At 42.0% G+C, this 18,340-nt stretch overlaps 1 protein-coding gene across 10 annotated transcripts in view; it reads right to left on the reverse strand.

Moving 5' to 3' along the window:
• Positions 1-18,340, reverse strand: part of ATXN1 (ataxin 1) — a 415,565-nt gene that overhangs the window by 330,108 nt on the left and 67,117 nt on the right. For 3 of the 10 annotated variants that reach the window (XM_055570680.1, XM_055570687.1, XM_055570681.1), the window contains one exon: positions 9,777-9,919. The exons of 6 other annotated variants lie outside the window; for them this stretch is intronic. The gene's annotated coding sequence lies outside the window, so the exon portion shown is untranslated. Of the gene's footprint in view, positions 1-9,776; positions 9,920-12,057; positions 12,235-18,340 lie in introns of those variants that run through there. One more of the 10 variants, XM_055570684.1, reaches the window with a different exon arrangement.

Consider the following 18,340-nt stretch of genomic DNA (forward strand, 5'->3'; position numbering starts at 1 on the left):
AACCTGTGCGGGCAGCCCCCAGAAGTCTGCTCAACCCCCAGACACCTCTTTCTACTCCTTCCCTTTCTTCCTTTTCGTTTTCTAGTCCACAGTGTCCTGAGCTCCAAAATAAATCTCATCCATTATACCTCCACTCCAGTAGCTTTAAAACTTTGAAGTGAAAGAAATCACACTGAAGCCCACTGGCCATTTAATTCTTAAACAGCCAGAAAGAAGGGTAAGCATTACCACGAATGTGGGACACAGAAAGCGTGAAAGGACTCTTTTTATTTTTTTTTCTTTATGAATGAACTGACGTGTGCCTAAGGAAACAGTCGATCATTTTAGAAAACACCAAATTCCTAATGTTTTAATTAGGAATGATTTAAATTGTTACATCGAGAAGAGACTAGCTTCTAGAGATTGAAGGATGTCATCAAAAAAAATTGAAACATTCAATTGGGGGTGGAGCTAAGAAAAAATTTTCTATGGGAAAGGGATGGATGGGGGAAGAGCTATAGAATTTAAGGGCTCTCTAATAAATCCCTAAGGAAAGGGAATGAGATACTGATGACTGATACTCCTGCTCAACTTTTCTGGGGATCCTTTTATTTTGGGGGGCGGGGCTACTCAGTTCCTTTGCAAGTCTCTACCTCTGTGCATCTCAGCTGTACGTTTTGGAAGGAAAGGTGCTGCTGAGGATGACAGAACGTGTTGATCAACCATGTGCCCAGGTAGGTCTTGCAGCCAGGCTGGCATGGTCTCTGCTGTAATTCTATCCTCAGAACCCCAGGGTGACGCCACAAAGGACACGTGAGACCAGCAGCCTCGCCAGAGCACCATTTAGAGGAAAGGCGCAGAGTTGCCACGTGTGTAACATACACATTAAGGAACACCTGTAAGAGCCACTCAGGACAACCCTGGGGCATTCCAGGCTCAACGCGGGGGAGCAGTGAACGATGATGCACCCACCACCAACAAGCAAGGCCGCAGCAGTTTGCGGGATGTGCGGGCAGGCTCTGACTTCAATACCCCAAGTTGCAGCTGCACACCTCCGTCTTTGCCATTCCCATTAGCTCACCCTTGTCTGGCTGAAAAGAGCTCAGTGAATCAATGGCTTCTGTTGAACTGTTTATATATTTTTCAAGTTCTGATTAGGCCATTAGTCACTGAACATATTGCACAGTCAACTCGAGTAGCTGCAATTATGCAACTTCCCAAGAACATACCGGGAGCATTTACAGTGAGACCATGGTGCCAGCAAAATGTGAAATGGAGATTATTTGTCAGCAATTTTAAGAACCCTGTGCTTCAATGCCAATGGAAACGTACACGTGGCAGATAACAGAAGCTGGGAGGGAAAAAAGATGCATGCTGAAAGTACCCATGTTGACTCTTCTGAACACAGCTGGGACCTGAAAATGAGAGCTCCCTGTACAACAAACAATTACCAGAAAACCCTGTTTGATGTCACCTATCCCCTTAATGGTAATGTCCCCAAGAGCCTTGAGGGACTGCAGCAGCCAAAGGCACAGAACTCCTGAGTCCTGACCTCATTCTCAGGGAGCAGCTGGTTCCCCTGCAGAGCGCCCCTCCATACCTGCCCACATGTGTATCCAAACACAGTGAACATCAGCTCCCACATGAAGCATCTCCCTCCTCCTTTCTACTCTCTGTTCTCACTTTTCATTTTCAAAATCAGCAATAATCTTGTAATTTGATATTCGAGGATTTCTCATACGAAGCAACAAAGGACATTCATGAAAGAAAAGAAGGAACATGGAAAGCGGGGGGTGTCACACAACCTCTTTTTTATCAGAGAACCACTGATAAAGTGGTTCAGTGCTGAACCACTTCCACATGCACTGCCTGGGATAAACCAACGGCATACATGACATCAAGGAAATTTGCAAGGGATTGGCAGTTCGCAACCTCCAGGCAGAGAAATCTGAAATGATCGGTCGTGAGAAGTGGGTCAGCGCCTCTACATTTGCTGCACAAGTAATAACACAAGCTAGAACCTTCCTAAGAGTGTTTTATAGTATTTTTCATGGCACAACTGGTACTTTTTGGTCTATTAATCCACACTTTCCTACTTCTATTCATATACTTTATATGTATTTATTTGTTGAGTTATATATTTAAGCTGAACTTGGAACGACAGTTATTTTTAAGAGGCTGCCAACATGAGTCAGGAGGAACCTTAGAAACCTGGCTTGCTCTGGCTCTGGCATAAGGAGCCTTGACAGCCAAAACCAACCAGAAGGTTGATGAGATCCAGGTTTCCAAAACATGAGAGAAAAGAAAAGGCATCCTTTGCCTTCTTCCATCAGGCCTTTAAAAATATGTATCAGGCTATTTACCAAAAAGGACTCCTTCTGTAAGGTCACCAACCACTTGCTGGTGTGTTCAGAGTGCAAAACTGGATGTCCATTCATCGGTCTAGCTTCAAGCAAGATACAGCTTTCTTCACCTTGCATGGAGACGAGGCACGGAAGAGATATGGTACCCAATGGGCCAACACACCGGAGCAATCCAACACAGCTGCTTTCTAAATGAACGGCCTTGAGGCTCTGCACCGACAGCCTTCCAAAACTAGCTGTGGCTGCGGGGAAGAAGAGGACAGTTTCTCGGCTTCTGCGCCTTTAAGGTTATTTCAACTTTCCACCTCTGTTAACCCTCCCGCAGGAACTTTTGACAGAGAGCTCTCCTTAATTCTCACAGGCAGCGAGGTCTAGAAGAAAAACATCTCGTTCCTCACTAGATAGCTGAAAACTCGAGTCCTCTGTCTCCCCTCTTTTGGAGATCAGATTCAAGGGGGCTTGAAGACGACCTGAGAGTGTTTATGACAGACAGACTCCTCCTGGATTTCAGCTTGGGACAAACAAACCTTTCACATGAGTCCTTGCAAACAGACAGTGCTCTGTTTGAATGTCTGAACCCCATTCTAGTACAAACATGCTTGGCAACCTAGTGCCAGCATTTTCTTCTTGGCAAACTGCTCTGCCGCCACCATGGATATTACCACTTCGGGATCCCTGCGACTTTCCTTTCCTCCCCCGCGCCCCATCCCCATTCCCCTGAGATACTATCTGTGCCCGGGGGGTAGGGGCGGAGGCTGTGCCTCTAGGTGCCAGGGAGCTGTCAGCGCCCCTGGCAGGGGCCTGGTCCGTGCCACACTTCTTCTCCTGGCACCCCCGTGGTCTGACACCGGGACAGAATACGGCCACTTTTTCATCATCTGACTGTTAACTCAGATGCAGACCACAGGGCCAACAAATCAGCTCGTGGGTGATAGCTCAGAGGCACGGGGACATCTAGCAGTATCTTGACTCCAGGGATTTTCTTCTCTCATCTCCTAAGTTTCTCTTCACAGGGGACACGGTAGAGAGAAATCACCTTTCTCAGCTCTCATCTCTGTTCCTCTGGGAAGATCTTAGACTCCTCTGACAGCAGGAAAGCTGCAGCCCTCGCAGATGATGAATCCATCCCCCTCTTTACATTTAAAGCTTTCTCTTATGAGAGGCTCAATTCCTTACTGGATGATCAAGAGCTACTTTTTTGTAGGGACTAAAACAGAAGACTTGGAAGTGGTCTTAAAGATCATTTGATTTTGTGGCTTCATGAACTGAAACTCTAATTTAGAGATCCTTGGGCCTCAACCTCTGCTCACTGCCCACTCCCCACCCCCACCCCCACCCCCAAGTCTCTGGCTCATTCAACAGAGGCTGGTGGGAGGCCTAGAATTCTCCAGGGGTTTCTGAAGCCACATTTAAAAACCACTGATGTAATCCAACTTCCTCATTTTCCTAAGGCACAGAGAAGTTAGGTTATTTGTCAAAGGCCACACAACAGTTAATGACAGGCCAGAGACGTCACGCTAGCCCCTGCTGTGCCAGGCCAGTGACATTCTTTCCTGCTCCTTCCTAAGTATTTAGTTAGCATTCTGCAAAACCATAATCATTGAGTCTCTGCTAATAAAGATAATGCCTTCTTAATGAATACATAATTCAATTTCTTTGAATTCATTATACAACCTCTACATTTTTAGAGTCTTATATGCAAGTGAAGTGTCACCTTCCTAGGAGTGTTTTCTAACAGAATAAAGGATTCCTCATTAATTCACCTTCATATTCTAAAGGTGCACGAGACTTTACAGTGAACAAACCAGAAGTATACTGAATGAACCTTTCTTTCGGAAAACCGAGGAAATGATCAACGGACTAACATGTTTGCCAACTTTGCAAACAAAATACACACATACACACCCCCTTCAGCTTACAGCTCCAGGAATTATTACGTGAGGAAAAAAGTTAAAAGCTTTCACGGTCATACCAGGTGAACGGGTAAGCACATGGGAAATTTCGTTCACTACTATACTCCATTTTCATCACTCATGCCATTTATATATTAGCTTGGAATACACACTGGAGAAGGAAATGGCAACCTACTCCAGTATTCTTGCCTGGAGAATCCCATGGACAGAGGAGTCTGGCAGGCCACGGTCCGTAAGATCGCAGAGAGTCGGACACGACTGAAGTGACTAAGCACGCACACGCTGGAAGTCAAATAATAAAACTGCATTTTGCTAAACTATTCTAAAATGAAGCCTTTGGCCAAATGATCGTGGCATCTCCAGCCCCTCTCCCCCACCCTCCATTATTGAGAACGAGTTGGGTACAGACTCCGGGTTTTCCCTTTACTGGTGAGGAACAATTGAATGAGTAACAAGTGAGGGCACAGAGGTGGTTCCCCCACCCACAGACCCGGACGCATCTCTGCACATTTTGAAAGGCAGGCTCAGGATTACTGCTGCACCCACGCCACATGCCAAAAAACCACCACTTTTAAAGTCAACTTATGTAAAATGCAGCAGTCTTCCCTGTTAGAAGCTGGAGAAGGCTGCTCTCTGCTCATGGTAAGATATGCATCAAGGAGTCAGACTTTGTTAAGTTGGCATCTACCTTACACAGCTGACATTAAATGTTTACAGGTATTCATTGTGTACAGGTGATTAAAAATGAAGTTAGCCTTTATTGCATGGCAACAAATCAGGAAACAGAGAAACCGGTCATTGCTCAACCTTTAAACTGTTAAAAGATGAAACATGCTTCAAGTGGTACCAAGCCCGAGATATTTTCTTTTTCAGTAAGTTCTTTTGAGAGCAGAAAGTATTGACTTTAGCTCCACCTGTTATGTATTTACTGCTGCTGCTAGGTCGCTTCAGTCGTGTCCGACTCTGTGTGACCCCATAGATGGCAGCCCACCAGGCTCCCCCATCCCTGGGATTCTCCCGGCAAGAACACTGGAGTGGGTTGCCATTTCCTTCTCCAATGCATGAAAGTGAAAAGTGAAAGTGAAGTCGCTCAGTCGTGTCCGACCCTCAGCAACCCCATGGACTGCAGCTTTCCAGGCTCCTCCGTCCATGGGATTTTCCAGGCAAGAGTACTGGAGTGGGGTGCCATTGCCTTCTCCATATGTATTAACCATCTTAACCATGTATTACTTAAATTTTTTGTTCCTGGAGCTCTTTCATTTTTAAAAGTTTGTGTATAGACTAGAGATAATATGTATTTACTTACAAGAATGCAAATTCAAAAAATTACTCAAAACATATTGACTTTTAGCATCTTGATTCTGTATCTTGCAGGGCATGATGGTACAGGCAATAGTGCTTTCAGTAATACCTTGTTACAAAGATTATATATAATCATCCTACAGTAAATAACACAGACTCTAAAGTGAAAAACCATATCAGATTCTGAAATATATAATGTCTCCTGAACTTCCAACCTTATAGTCTTCTGAAGTACTACGTCCAGAAGCATGAAAAACAGAGGCGATTTCTAATCTGAATTAGTCAATTATTCTCATAGTTCTTGCTCTAATTAAGGTTAAATAGAAAAGCACCCATTGGCTATTCCAACAGACAACCAGAGTTTCTGGTTGTGTAGTTATTTCCCTCATAGGGGTCCACCTCAAAGGTATGAGACACACAGGTTTTCGAGAATTATGCTGGAAACAGATGTTTACATAAGATGAAATACACAGGATGGTCAAACTTGCTGAAAATAAAGATTCTTGGACACTAGACCCACTCAATATTATACTTCAGGCTAGAAACAAAGAAGATTAACTAACACATTCATATGGGGGGCCAATTTTTTTCCATCAATAACATGCAGAAAACCTTAAAAGCCTTTTCCGACAAGATTTCTTTTAAGCCCTACAAATACTTTTAAGTACAACCTCCCCAGACTTAAAAAAAAAAAAAAAAAGTTTATTTAAAGGTGTAAATGAAGTCAATCAAATAAACAAGAAATATTTACTGAGAACTTTCTATGTGGCCAGGATTATGTTTCTAAATCCCATTACAAAATTATTTAACTTTATAAAGAATGTCAATAAATAGTCTTCCAAAATGTGCCTGGGGCTGTAATTCCATCTAGTTTCTATGATGACACCGTAAACCCTGGATGGAATTACAATCTTAATGTGGACAATCAGAGTGCACTACTCTTCGTGCTTGGGGAATCCATGATGAACTCAACTTCTAAAATAATAACCACCAAGCCTTTGGCATGTAATTACAACCAGGAAGCCAAGCCATCCACTGGCTAGTACATAAGAAATGTTCCATTGAAAAGTACCTCTCACCTCACTGTAACAAAATCTAGTTAATACATCTGAAAAACCTCTTCATCTCCAAAATTAAACTTTCTACTTTTGTCATGAGAAAATATCCAAAAGGGTTTACTTTACAGATATGTTAATATATTTGGTAGGGACCAGACCATCTGATATTCGGAGAAGGCAATGGCACCCCACCCCAGTACTCTTGCCTGGAAAATCCCATGGATGGAGGAGCCTGGTGGGCTGCAGTCCATGGGGTCGCTAAGAGTCGGACATGACTGAGTGACTTCACTTTCACTTTTCACTTCCATGCATTGGAGAAGGAAATGGCAACCCACTCCAGTGTTCTTGCCTGGAGAATCCCAGGGACGGGGGAGCCTGGTAGGCTGCCGTCTATGGGGTCGCACAGAGTCAGACACGACTGAGGTGACTTAGCAGACCATCTGATATGACCAGTAAATTCTTAGAATCTTCCAATCTCACCTTCAGACACCTAAAACGAAAGTCCTTAAAGGGCAATATATTAAGAAACAAGGGGGGAAATCATACTTAAGAGCCCTAAGAAATTACTGGCATGTCTTCTAATTCCTTGAGATGAACCTGACTTCTATTCACATACACAAAGCAAAGTGTCTTGTGTCTGCAAGAGGGGGAACAAAAAAAGATTTATCTGGAGAGATTAAACTCAGGATTATAGAAAAATGAATTTAGAAACAAACCCAGAATTTTCCTGGGAAAACAAAAGACAATGATACTATGAATCAGTGTCTTTTTTTTTTTTCTTTCCTCAAGAAGCCTGGATAAAAGAAGAAACACATACACATACACACACACACACACACACACGATAATAAGCACCACAGGGTATGAAGGCAAACATGCATATAAATTCAATCTATATATCTGTATTTAGGACACATATGGCTTCCTTTATCATATCTAACTTTATTTGGTACTTGTAGAGGTCACCAAACCTCTATAAAAATCAGTATTGCCATAGCAACTAAGAGGCTAAAAAAAAACCTTTGTCCGAAGGCCTCATCAAATCCAATATAAGGCATAAGAAACTGTCCTTTATGTAGCTACCTTTAACACCATCATGCTTCTAACAGCAAAGGTATGTGACATTCCCATGAACACTCAGTTCCTCCAGGGACCACTTGTGGATTATGCTCACTGAGTTCCTGCAACACTGACAGGTGAGAACTTACTCATAGCATTAGCTCTTCAGCTTATTTTCAAACTCCAGGCAGTTGTATCACAGTGGTTACCTAAAGTAAAAAGCAGTCAGACAGGAGATAGTAGGCCAAAACAACTTTGATGAATTTCCATGAATATGAAACATATCATTTAGTGGCTTTTCTTAAAAAACTTTGATTAAAAAAAAAAAAATGGACTGATGAAATGTCTGCCTCTTGGGAGTCCATCCCTCTCCTATAACCTGAGAAAACACACATGGTACAAGTGAATAATTTTTCTTAGAAGAAGTAATTCCTCTTCTTCTTCTTTTTTTTTTTCTTTTTGGCTGTGCTGGTCTTAGCTGGGCATGTGGGATCTAGTTCTCTGATCGGGGATCAAACCCAGGCTCAAGTGGTAGAGTCTTAGCCAATGGACCAATAGGGAAGTCCCGAGAAATAGTTCTTGAAATAGCTCTGAAGTCACAGAAAGAATAAGAAGAAAAAGGGCTCTAAGCTTAACTCCAGCGGTAAGGTGGTACTAGTCTACCAACTCAGTTAAGAGTTCAAGGCTTTCCTGGTTGAGGCCTCTATCTCAGTGACAGGAAAAACGCCTGACTCTGGCCTTTGCCCACGGTTCTCCGAGGAAACTCAGAAATGGTTAAGTAAGTACCTGTTCAACACTGAAGCATGCTAACATTGAAGGCTGAGTAATTTTCGACAAGTTGTAACATGCTGTTGATGGAATATAGCCATCCTCACTCAACATAATACAGCAAACCAAAAAATAAAATGCGGGGAATGGGGAAAAGAAGGAATTCATTATGCGCCCACTGTCTACAGAATATTCCTGGTGACCCTTGCTGTCCTGCTGCTACTGCTAAGTAGCTTCAGTCATGTCCAACTCTGTGCAACCCCAGAGACGGCAGCCCACCAGGCTCCCCCATCCCTAGGATTCTCCAGGCAAGAACACTGGACTGGGTTGCCATTCCCTCCTTTAGGGGATCTTCTCGACCCAGGGATTGAACCCAAGTCTCCTGCATTATAGGAAGATTCTTTACCATCTGAGCTACCATGGAAGTAATGGGCCTATCTAAAAAGCACTGCCATTCTAGAACTACCAATAAACTACTTCAAAAATTAAACTTAACATCTTGAGATTCCCACTAATGACATTCCTGACAACTACCAAAAGCTGGTTAGATAGCTCTTCTTCCTTCCTCTCATGCTTTACTGAAAGGAAGCATGAAAATAGATATGCTTGGTGGTGTGTGTGTGTGTAAACATATACCTTTCCTATATGCAGCAGGAATTTCCTGATGGTATATTTTAAAGCAAATCAAGACAATACTCTTCAGGACAGAGCCTGTGAGTCAGGCAGTATTATGGGGCTAAAATGCTTGGGACTGCTTAAGTCATAGGAAAGCAAGTTGAAAGGCCTGGGGCTATTCCACTCCAGACAGAAAAGAATGGGAAAGAAGATGAACTGTGTTGGCAGTTAGAATGCTTTTTGACAAATGTTCTCATTTGCTTCCTCATTTGGAGTTTTTAGCAACTACAGGAGAACAAGATGAAACAATCAAAAATGGCACTATTTCAGACCTACTGTATAGCACAAGAAACTCTAGTCAACATCTTGTAATAATTTATAATGAAAAAGAATCAAAAACTGAATATATATACATAACTAAATACTTATCTATAACTGAATCATTTTGCTGTATACCTGAAACACCACAAGTTATATTTCAATTTTAAAAATGAAAAAAAAGGTTTAAATGGTAAACCATAGAGGAATAAGTTGTTTTTTAAAAAATATTATTTGTTCTCTGGTTGGAGAAGCTCTCAGAGAATACAGTCCTGATAGATCATGATATTCAGTACTCAATGCCATCGGCAACTTGACCTTCTCCAGGCTACACAGCCCAGTACTGTCATGCCTCCACTTGGAAACTAGATACATGGAGGACATTTGTTTATTCACATTACCAAAGAGGTAAACTCCAAAGCTCTCCTGGACGTGTGACAGGTCTCCAGCAGCTCCTTGTTCTTTACAAGTAATTAACCTCTTGATGGGCTTAGAGCAGTCACAGCGTTAGAAGCCACAACACACAGCTGATAAGTTGTAAACCCTGGGGAGAGAATAATTGCAAAATAGATTTCCACTTACTGAAAAAAAAAAAATACACTCAACTTTTCAGGAACATCTGAATCACAGAATTGCAGCATTGGCAGGGAATTTAGAAAATGATGCTACTGCAGCTTCTGACACCAATAACAAGAAAATGGAGGTACAAAGAGTGACGTGCCCAGATACAGTCTCAGTTCAGTTCAGTTCAGTCGCTCAGTCGTGTTCGACTCTTTGCGACCCCATGAATCGCAGCACACCAGGCCTCCCTGTCCATCACCAACTCCCAGAGTTCACCCAAACTCATGTGCATCGAGTCAGTGATGCCATTAGTCTACTGGACACAAACTGGGTTAGCACTGCCTCAAGTCAGACCTGACTATCCAGCGTGGCAAACTTTCACATCCAAGCCCCTTCATAAATCATGCTGGTGCCATTCAGACAACCTTCCTGCCCTTAGGTCACCCGATTACATTTTAGGAAAGGACTAGGAGATAATGACTAAGCTATGAAAACTGAGAATGCGACAAAGGAAAGGCGCAAGAGAAGAGAAACAATGAGAAAAGAGCCGAAAGACAACTTATGCTTTCAGTGCTCGCAAACACCACTTGTGCTCTTCCCTGCATTTAAGTGCATGATGAAATCTGTGATACGAGCCTCATGTACTCGGCAGTGATGAGGACAATTTCTGGCCAGAATCTCGTGGAAAGTGTCACAGAAACATTCCTTTGGAAGCAGGTCCCAAATCTTGACATGTTCCTTTCGCCACAGTCGTCACCAAGTCTCATGGCAAAGCTCCTGAGGGTAGGGACCTGGTCTGTCTAGTTCACTATGATACTCCCTGGACCTGGGGAATATGCAGCCCAGAGCACATACTCTGTAAAATTTACCGAAAGAATGAATAAAAACTCCTAAGAGGAAAGAAGAAGAAATATGCATAGTTTGGAAATGCATATGCAGTATTATAATTTCCTCTAAGGAAAAATGAAAAAGATACCTATTTGAAATGTAAACAAATGTGAAAAGATAGGTGGTTTTTTTTAATATTTGTAAAAAGTTAAAAAGGTAAAGCACCTATTAAACAGTTACCATCACTTCCATTTATTAAGTAGGTACCATTAGTTAAGCCAACACAGTTCTCAGGTTATAAAGAGCTTACAGCCCCAAGCACAACATCAAGAAAACACCTTAATTAAAGGCTAGCAAATAAATAGTTACTGGGAAGATACCATGAACAAATAATAAAAGAAAAAGCAAATGTAGTTGGAATAGAATAGAAATGGAAGCTCTAGGTACTGGGTGTTCAGACAGAATAAAGGTGATCATTGTATATTTTCTAATGACCACCATATAGTTCATATAATTGACCTGTGTGCAACCACTGAAATCAACATTTCTCTCTGTGCTTTTAAATCCGAACCTATACTTTAGCAGCTCTATCTCAGCGCCAAATAAACTATCTGACAAATAATTTGGACAATTACTTTGGGTCCTCATATAACTTGCTGGCTCTCTAATGAAATAAACTTATAAATTAAGTATCAGTTCAGTTCAGTTCAGTTGCTTCATCGTGTCTGACTCTTTGTGACCCCATGAATCACAGCACGCCAGGCCTCCCTGTCCATCACCAACTCCCGGAGTTTACCCAAACTCAAGTCCATCGAGTTGGTGATGCCATCCAGCTATCTCATCCTCTGTCATCCCCTTTTCCTCCTGTCCCCAATCCCTACCAGCATCAGGGTCTTCAAATGAGTCAACTTTTCGCATGAGGTGGCCAAAGTATTGGAGTTTCAGCTTCAGCATCAGTCCTTCCAATGAACACCCAGGACTGATCTCCTTTAGGATGGACTGGTTGCATCTCCTTGCAGTCCAAGGGACTCTCAAGAGTCTTCTCCAACACCACAGTTCAAAAGCATCAATTCTTCGGCACTCAGCTTTCTTCACAGTCCAACTCTCACATCCATACATGACCACTGGAAAACCATAGCCTTGACTAGACGGACCTTTGTTGGCAAAGTAATGTCTCTGCTTTTTAATATGCTATCTAGGTATAGGTAGGTATAAAAATGAACAAATGTAATTATAAGATTTGCCAATTTTAAGGACTCAGGAAAGACAATTAGATCCAATTAATATACTCACATTTGCATGAAAGTGAAAGTGAAGTCGCTCAGTCGTGTCCGACTCTTTGTGACCCCATGGGCAGTAGCCTGCACCAGGGTCCTCCGTCCATGGGATTTTCTAGGCAAGAGTACTGGGGTGGGTTGCCACTTCCTTCTCCAGGGAATCTTCCCAACCCAGGGATCGAACCCAGGTCTCCTGCATTGTAGACAGACACTTTACCATCTGAGCCACCAGGGAAGCCACATTTGTGTAATGGGAAGTAAATACAAATAACTTTTTCTTTTAAAAAAATTAATATGATTTTAGCCATTATAAATGCCTAATAATAAAGGTAACAAAATCAGCAACCACTTTGAAAAATAAAGGCTATGGAATAAGCATCACCAATTCAACAGACATGAATCTGAGCAAACTCTGGGAGATAGTAAAGGACAGGGAAGCCTGGTGTGCTGCAGTCCATGGGGTCGGCTGAGCAACTGAATGACAACGTGGAATAAGCACCATAGTAGGTGCCTTACACGTATCTCAAGTGGCTATTCTATCTTTTTGCTTTACAGATGAAGAAACAGGCTCAAAAGCTAAATAAGGTGGCAGATAGGTCTTTAAAGATAGGAAGATACGTTTAGATGCATAGCTCTTGATCTATTTAATGGTTGTATATCTGTACACTGAGCAGTCAGGCAGCATAATGATGAGACCTAGGCTTTGGAGTGGAGAAGGCAGTGGCACCCCACTCCAGTACTCTTGCCTGGAAAATCCCATGGATGGAGGAGCCTGGTAGGCTGCAGTCCATGGGCTCGCTAAGAGTTGGACACGACTGAGCAACTTCACTTTCACTTTTCACTTTCATGTATTGGAGAAGGAAATGGCAACCCACTCCAGTGTTCTTGCCTGGAGAATCCCAGGGATGGGGAAGCCTGGTGGGCTGCCATCTATGGGATCACACAGAGTTGGACATGACTAAAGTGACTTAGCAGCAGCAGCAGCAGCAGGTTTTGGAGCCCAAGCTCCTAGGTTTACATTTCAGCTCTACCACATGCTAGCTATATACCCTGACCCCTCTGTGCCTCTGTGTCCTCATCTCTTAACATGGAATCATAACAATACCAAAAGACCTGCTACCTACCAGCTCATCAGGTGGTTGTAAGGACTAAGTGAGGTAATACACATACAGCCCAGAGAACACAGTCAGGACTCAAGACTGTCACCCCGTGCCAAGGTTTAGTATCCTTGGGGATGCTAAAAAGAACACTGAATTTGGAGTCAACTGGCCTCAGCCACACACACACACACACACACACACATTATCTAAATACTGTGTGACCTTTCCCAAGTCACTTAAACTTGCTGAGCTTCATCTGTAAAAATGAGATGCCAGCTGCCTTGTATTTCTCCCCAGGATTGTTATAAGTAACAATTAATAGACAATGTATGTGACAGTGCATTAAAGGATTCAAAAAAGTGCTCTGAACTACCACGGCCATGTGAATTATTAGCAACTTTCAGCCTCTCAAAACCAAAGAGCTCGTCTTTATTACATTCTCTCCAGCCTGAGAATTTAACGTTGAGCATTGGTTCCAGTCTTCACACTGGACTACTTATAATAATAGAACAAATGTCTGGTCATTCAGGACTCGATCAAACGGAACTCTATTAACTATCTCCTTCTGCACACCCACCGTGAGAAGGTAATTGATGTTCACCATGACCCCAGAGCACTCCAAGACTCTGAAGTACCTTCAGGGAAAGATTAAATTATGTTCAGCCTAGTTTATTAAGAAATGTATTTAATTATATTCAAGATCTTTGAAAATTCATGACCTAGAGAGTAATCACAGGTTCTCTGGTCACTGGAAGCTTCTGCTCACCATCCCATCCCGAAATGCACTTTATCAGAGTTTACTCTAAGATACAGGCCACCCTGGGATAAGAAATACTGGGAATCCAGTGTGGTAATTATACAAGTCAAAAGAACTTTGTCCCGAGCAATCCTCAAGGACCACAGAAATAGTAAAGTCAAAATCTTGAAACAACAAAAAATTTAAACTATGTAAGATTCCAACATGTTTCAAATATATTATAATCTTGGCTTTGTTAATAAGGAATTTAAACATTTGAACAAGGAATACCATAAAAATACACCATTAAATATCTTATTATTCTCAGTACTTAGAAGTGTAAAAACAGATGAGTCATACTGAATATAACACTCCTCAAGAGTAGGAAAATAACATTTTGCTCATTTTTGTCCACTAGTTCACAGAAATTATGTGTATGCTAACAAGGAACATAATACACAAACAAAAAGTTAGACCATATTAGGGGTATGGCTATTTGCCTTTGTCAAAATTACTACAATGCTGTTACGTTATCTTTTCCAATTAAAAACTGGGACACAAATGCGCCTTAAGTCCTGTATCTCAGTGCTGGGAGAAAAAGGAATAGTCATCCATTATAACCCTCTGTTCAACAGACGGCTTACCTCTGGAGAATTTTGGAGAATTAAGGAGGTCCTCCCACCTCTGCTTGAACATCTCCAGTGACAGAGGTCTCATTACCTCTTCAATCAGCTTGTTCTATTTTTAGGCAGTCCTGATGTTAGAACATTCCTCCCCAAGTGGAGTCCAACTCTCCTTACCTTTAACTTCCTTCCTGTTCTTAGTTGGGCTCTCTGGACCCACTTCAGTAAAAGTGAGTTCACTTCCCATCAGGCTGTCTGCCAGTTTCACTCACTTTATCAGTTAAATAATGACCTGCTTCTACTCATATTTTTCACTGTTCTCCTACAAACCATGAGGACCACTCTTCAGAGTCATATACCACCAGCTAAGGGGCTTCCCTGGTGGCTCAGTGGTAAAGAATCCACCTGCCAATGCAGAAGACGTGGGTTTGATCCCTGGGTCAGGAAGATTCCCCTGAAGAAGGAAATGGCAACCCACTCCAGTATTCCTGCCTGGGAAATCCCATAGACAGAGGAGCCTGACGGGCTGCAGTTCATGGGGTTGCAAAGAGTCGGACACAACTTAGCAACTAAACAATGGGCTCCCGGGCTCCAATCTCCGTGAAGACTGTGATGGCCATGGTCCTATGGTCATCAGGGTACTCTGTGGACTTTCCTGGGACCCCGCTATCACACACACACACTCTGTGAGAAATGTTCTGAGTTCCCAAGGCATGACTTATCATCTTTCTGAAAAGGATCCATTTATAAACTACTGTTTCTACTTACAGGGAAAATACACTTAAGAAAAACTCCACAAGGTATAAATTATCACTCTGTCTTCTTACCTGTCTTATGAGCCAAGTAAGTATTTTGGTGTGTGCATAAAAATCCTCAGCTACTCCTCCCTCGGCTAAAAGGAGCTGACTAGAAGCAGCATTAGCAAACCCATACTATTCAGATCTCTTCTGCTGCCCGGGATCACAGAGGCTGAAGACAAATGCCCTGAGTTTCTCTAAGTCACCAGTCTCCCAGGTATTTACCTACGTACCCCATGCCCAGCCAGGCATGTGGGACAAATCCAGCACTCTGGGACCTGCTGGCATTGACATCCCTTCTGAAGCTCCTGGTCTATACCTTAACAGGCCTTTATGTATACCTTGCAGTAAAAGCAATGAAGTCCTATACGATGTCTTACTAGCAGCTTTGTCTTGAATCGTAAATGGCTTAAGCAGAGAGGTGATCATATTTATTTTTATTATTTTATCCAATGCCCGTTTCGGGCTGTTACTAAAATTTTTAAATGTCATGCACACAGACAGCCCTTACTTTATATATGAATGGCCCAATTTAGCTGGGAACCGTCCTTCCTGAATCTCTCAGCCTCCACCACAGAGAACGTGGCCAGCACTGCCTTGGGCCAAACTGAATAGCTGGAGAGAGTCAGGGGTTAGAATCAGGGTATACAATCCAGCCCAGTAATTTTATAAGCTTGCTTATCTGGTTTCCCTTAAGTTTACAACAGATCAGATACAGGCAAATGAAAGGAGCTTTAAGACATGACAACCAAGAAAAGTGGATAAGGCAGAGGCCATGGCATCACCAAGAATTATGAGCTTCTGGGGCCTCATGCATGACTCTACTATATCAGTGTAATCACTTCAGAGAAATGACAATAAATCTCCAAGAAGAAAGTTAAATTATGTTCACTCTACTGTACTCTATTTAGGAAACTTTATACCGCATTTTGGGAGAAGGCAATGGCAACCCACTCCAGTACTCTTGCCTGGAAAATCCCATGGACAGAGGAGCCTGGTAGGCTGCAGTCCATGGGGTCACGAAGAGTCGGACACGACTGAGTGACTTCACTTTCACTTTTCACTTTCATGAATTGGAGAAGGAAATGGCAACCCACTCCAGTGTTCCTGCCTGGAGAATCCCAGGGACAGGGGAGCCTGGTGGGCTGCTGTCTATGGGGTTGCACAGAGTCGGACACGACTGAAGCAACATAGCAGCAGAGGCAGCATACCGCATTTTGCATTGATTTCTGCCTGAAAACGTTGAGGTTTTTTTTTTTTTTTTCCCTTCTAACAAAGTCAGCACTTGATGTATTTAAATATTCTGAGTCAATATACTATATCTGAAAGCAGTTAATTCCAGGAGTACACAAAATTAAATATTTAAATCTTTACTAGGGAAATCTGAAGTAAGAACAAAAGTGAATAATCATTAAGAAATTCTAAAGAAGTAATGGGTTTGCCTTCTCTTGTGGAGAGGAACATTTGAAGGAAAGGAATTTACTTGCAAATCTATACTGCTCAGAAGTCCAGCTGTCGTAAAAGCCCTTAGCTTTAGGTGGACCCAGAGAATTCTGACACCTCTCACAAGAATAATGTGAAGAGTTCTCTCCCCTTCTTGTTTTCAATAAAAATATGGTTTTGATTCTAAAAGCTAAGAGAGGAAAAAAAAACTAGGGATGCTTTTAGTGTAATACTTTGCCAGCTCATCTCTTAAACATCCTTGCTATGTGGATATGATACTTCCATTAATAAGAGTTTTAGGGAAATTTTGGCATGGCTTATTTACTCTTGGAGGACACTGCCCTGGGCTTATATAGTGCCAACATCACCATTTTAAAGTGGAAATGCCTCAGCGAGGTGAGGAATGGAAGTCCGTGAAACTAGCATACCTATCGATGCATTTTATTAAGTGAACTTCCATTGCAGCATATACATCAGATAATTTTGTTTCAGATTACAAATCAGGAAAATTCCTTAACATATTATTAGCGACGGTATAGTCAGGCCTCCCTATCCATGGGTTCTGCATCCTTGGGTTCAACCAAGAGCAGGTTGATAGGACTTGAGCATCCTCAGATTTTGGTACCTTTGAGGAACCCTGGAACCAATCCCCCATGGATACCAAAGGAAGACTGTATTATTAAGTGTTAAGGACAAAATAATTCTAAGAAGAAGTAAATCCATCATTACCATCCATCAAATTGTTACAAACTCCACTTCTTTAAATATCTATTAACTTTTTGACTCCTTGAAGACCCTTCTCAAGCCTTCAATTCCCTTCAAATCCATCTCAAAAAAGTTCGTGAGATGCTATATAGAATACAGCTGTTTATTCATCTTTCTAACAACACTTTTTCCATTCTTTTTCTGTACTAAAAGTATTTTAGAGCTTTTATTAGCCGCTTCTTTGCACTTAAATTTTGGGGGAGGGGAGATGGTGGTAATCTGTGGAAAGCTAGCCTAATTTATTTTCCTTTTTAAAAAAATTTTTTTTTTATTTTTATTGGGGTATAGTTGATTACAATGTCGTGTTAGTCTCAGGTGTACAGCAAAGTGAATCTGTTATACGCACACATATCCGCACTCTTTTTTAGATTCTTTTCCCATATAGGCCATTACAGAGTATTGTATAGAGTTCGCTGGGCTATACAGTAGGTCCTTATTAGCTTAAAATTCTTATCCTTTGTTTTCTATAATTATTTTTCCCTACAGTTGCCCCTCACTCCCCAAATCTCTCATAAAAGAAACAAAACTCCCACTGGGCTTAATCTTCAATATTTTTTGGAGGGGGTTGTTATCAAGAGGATAATTTATTGGTTAAAAGAGCCAAAATAGTGCTTAATGATCATCTAGCGAAGCATATGCTTTTCACAGTGGATGAATCAAGGCAGAGAGCTATAAAGAGTGGGAAAAAACCCTATATATACAGAGGTCCACCACTGAGAGTATAGGTACTGTGTAGGGGTTCACAGATGTCAGCAGATTGCATCCTCAGAAGGCACCAGTGAGGCAGGAATTATTATCCCCATTTTACAGGTGAAGAAAGCTGAGGCTCCAAAAT

The sequence above is a fragment of the Bubalus kerabau genome, chromosome 3, assembly GCF_029407905.1.
Source record: "Bubalus kerabau isolate K-KA32 ecotype Philippines breed swamp buffalo chromosome 3, PCC_UOA_SB_1v2, whole genome shotgun sequence".
Classification (NCBI taxonomy): Eukaryota; Metazoa; Chordata; class Mammalia; order Artiodactyla; family Bovidae; genus Bubalus; species Bubalus kerabau.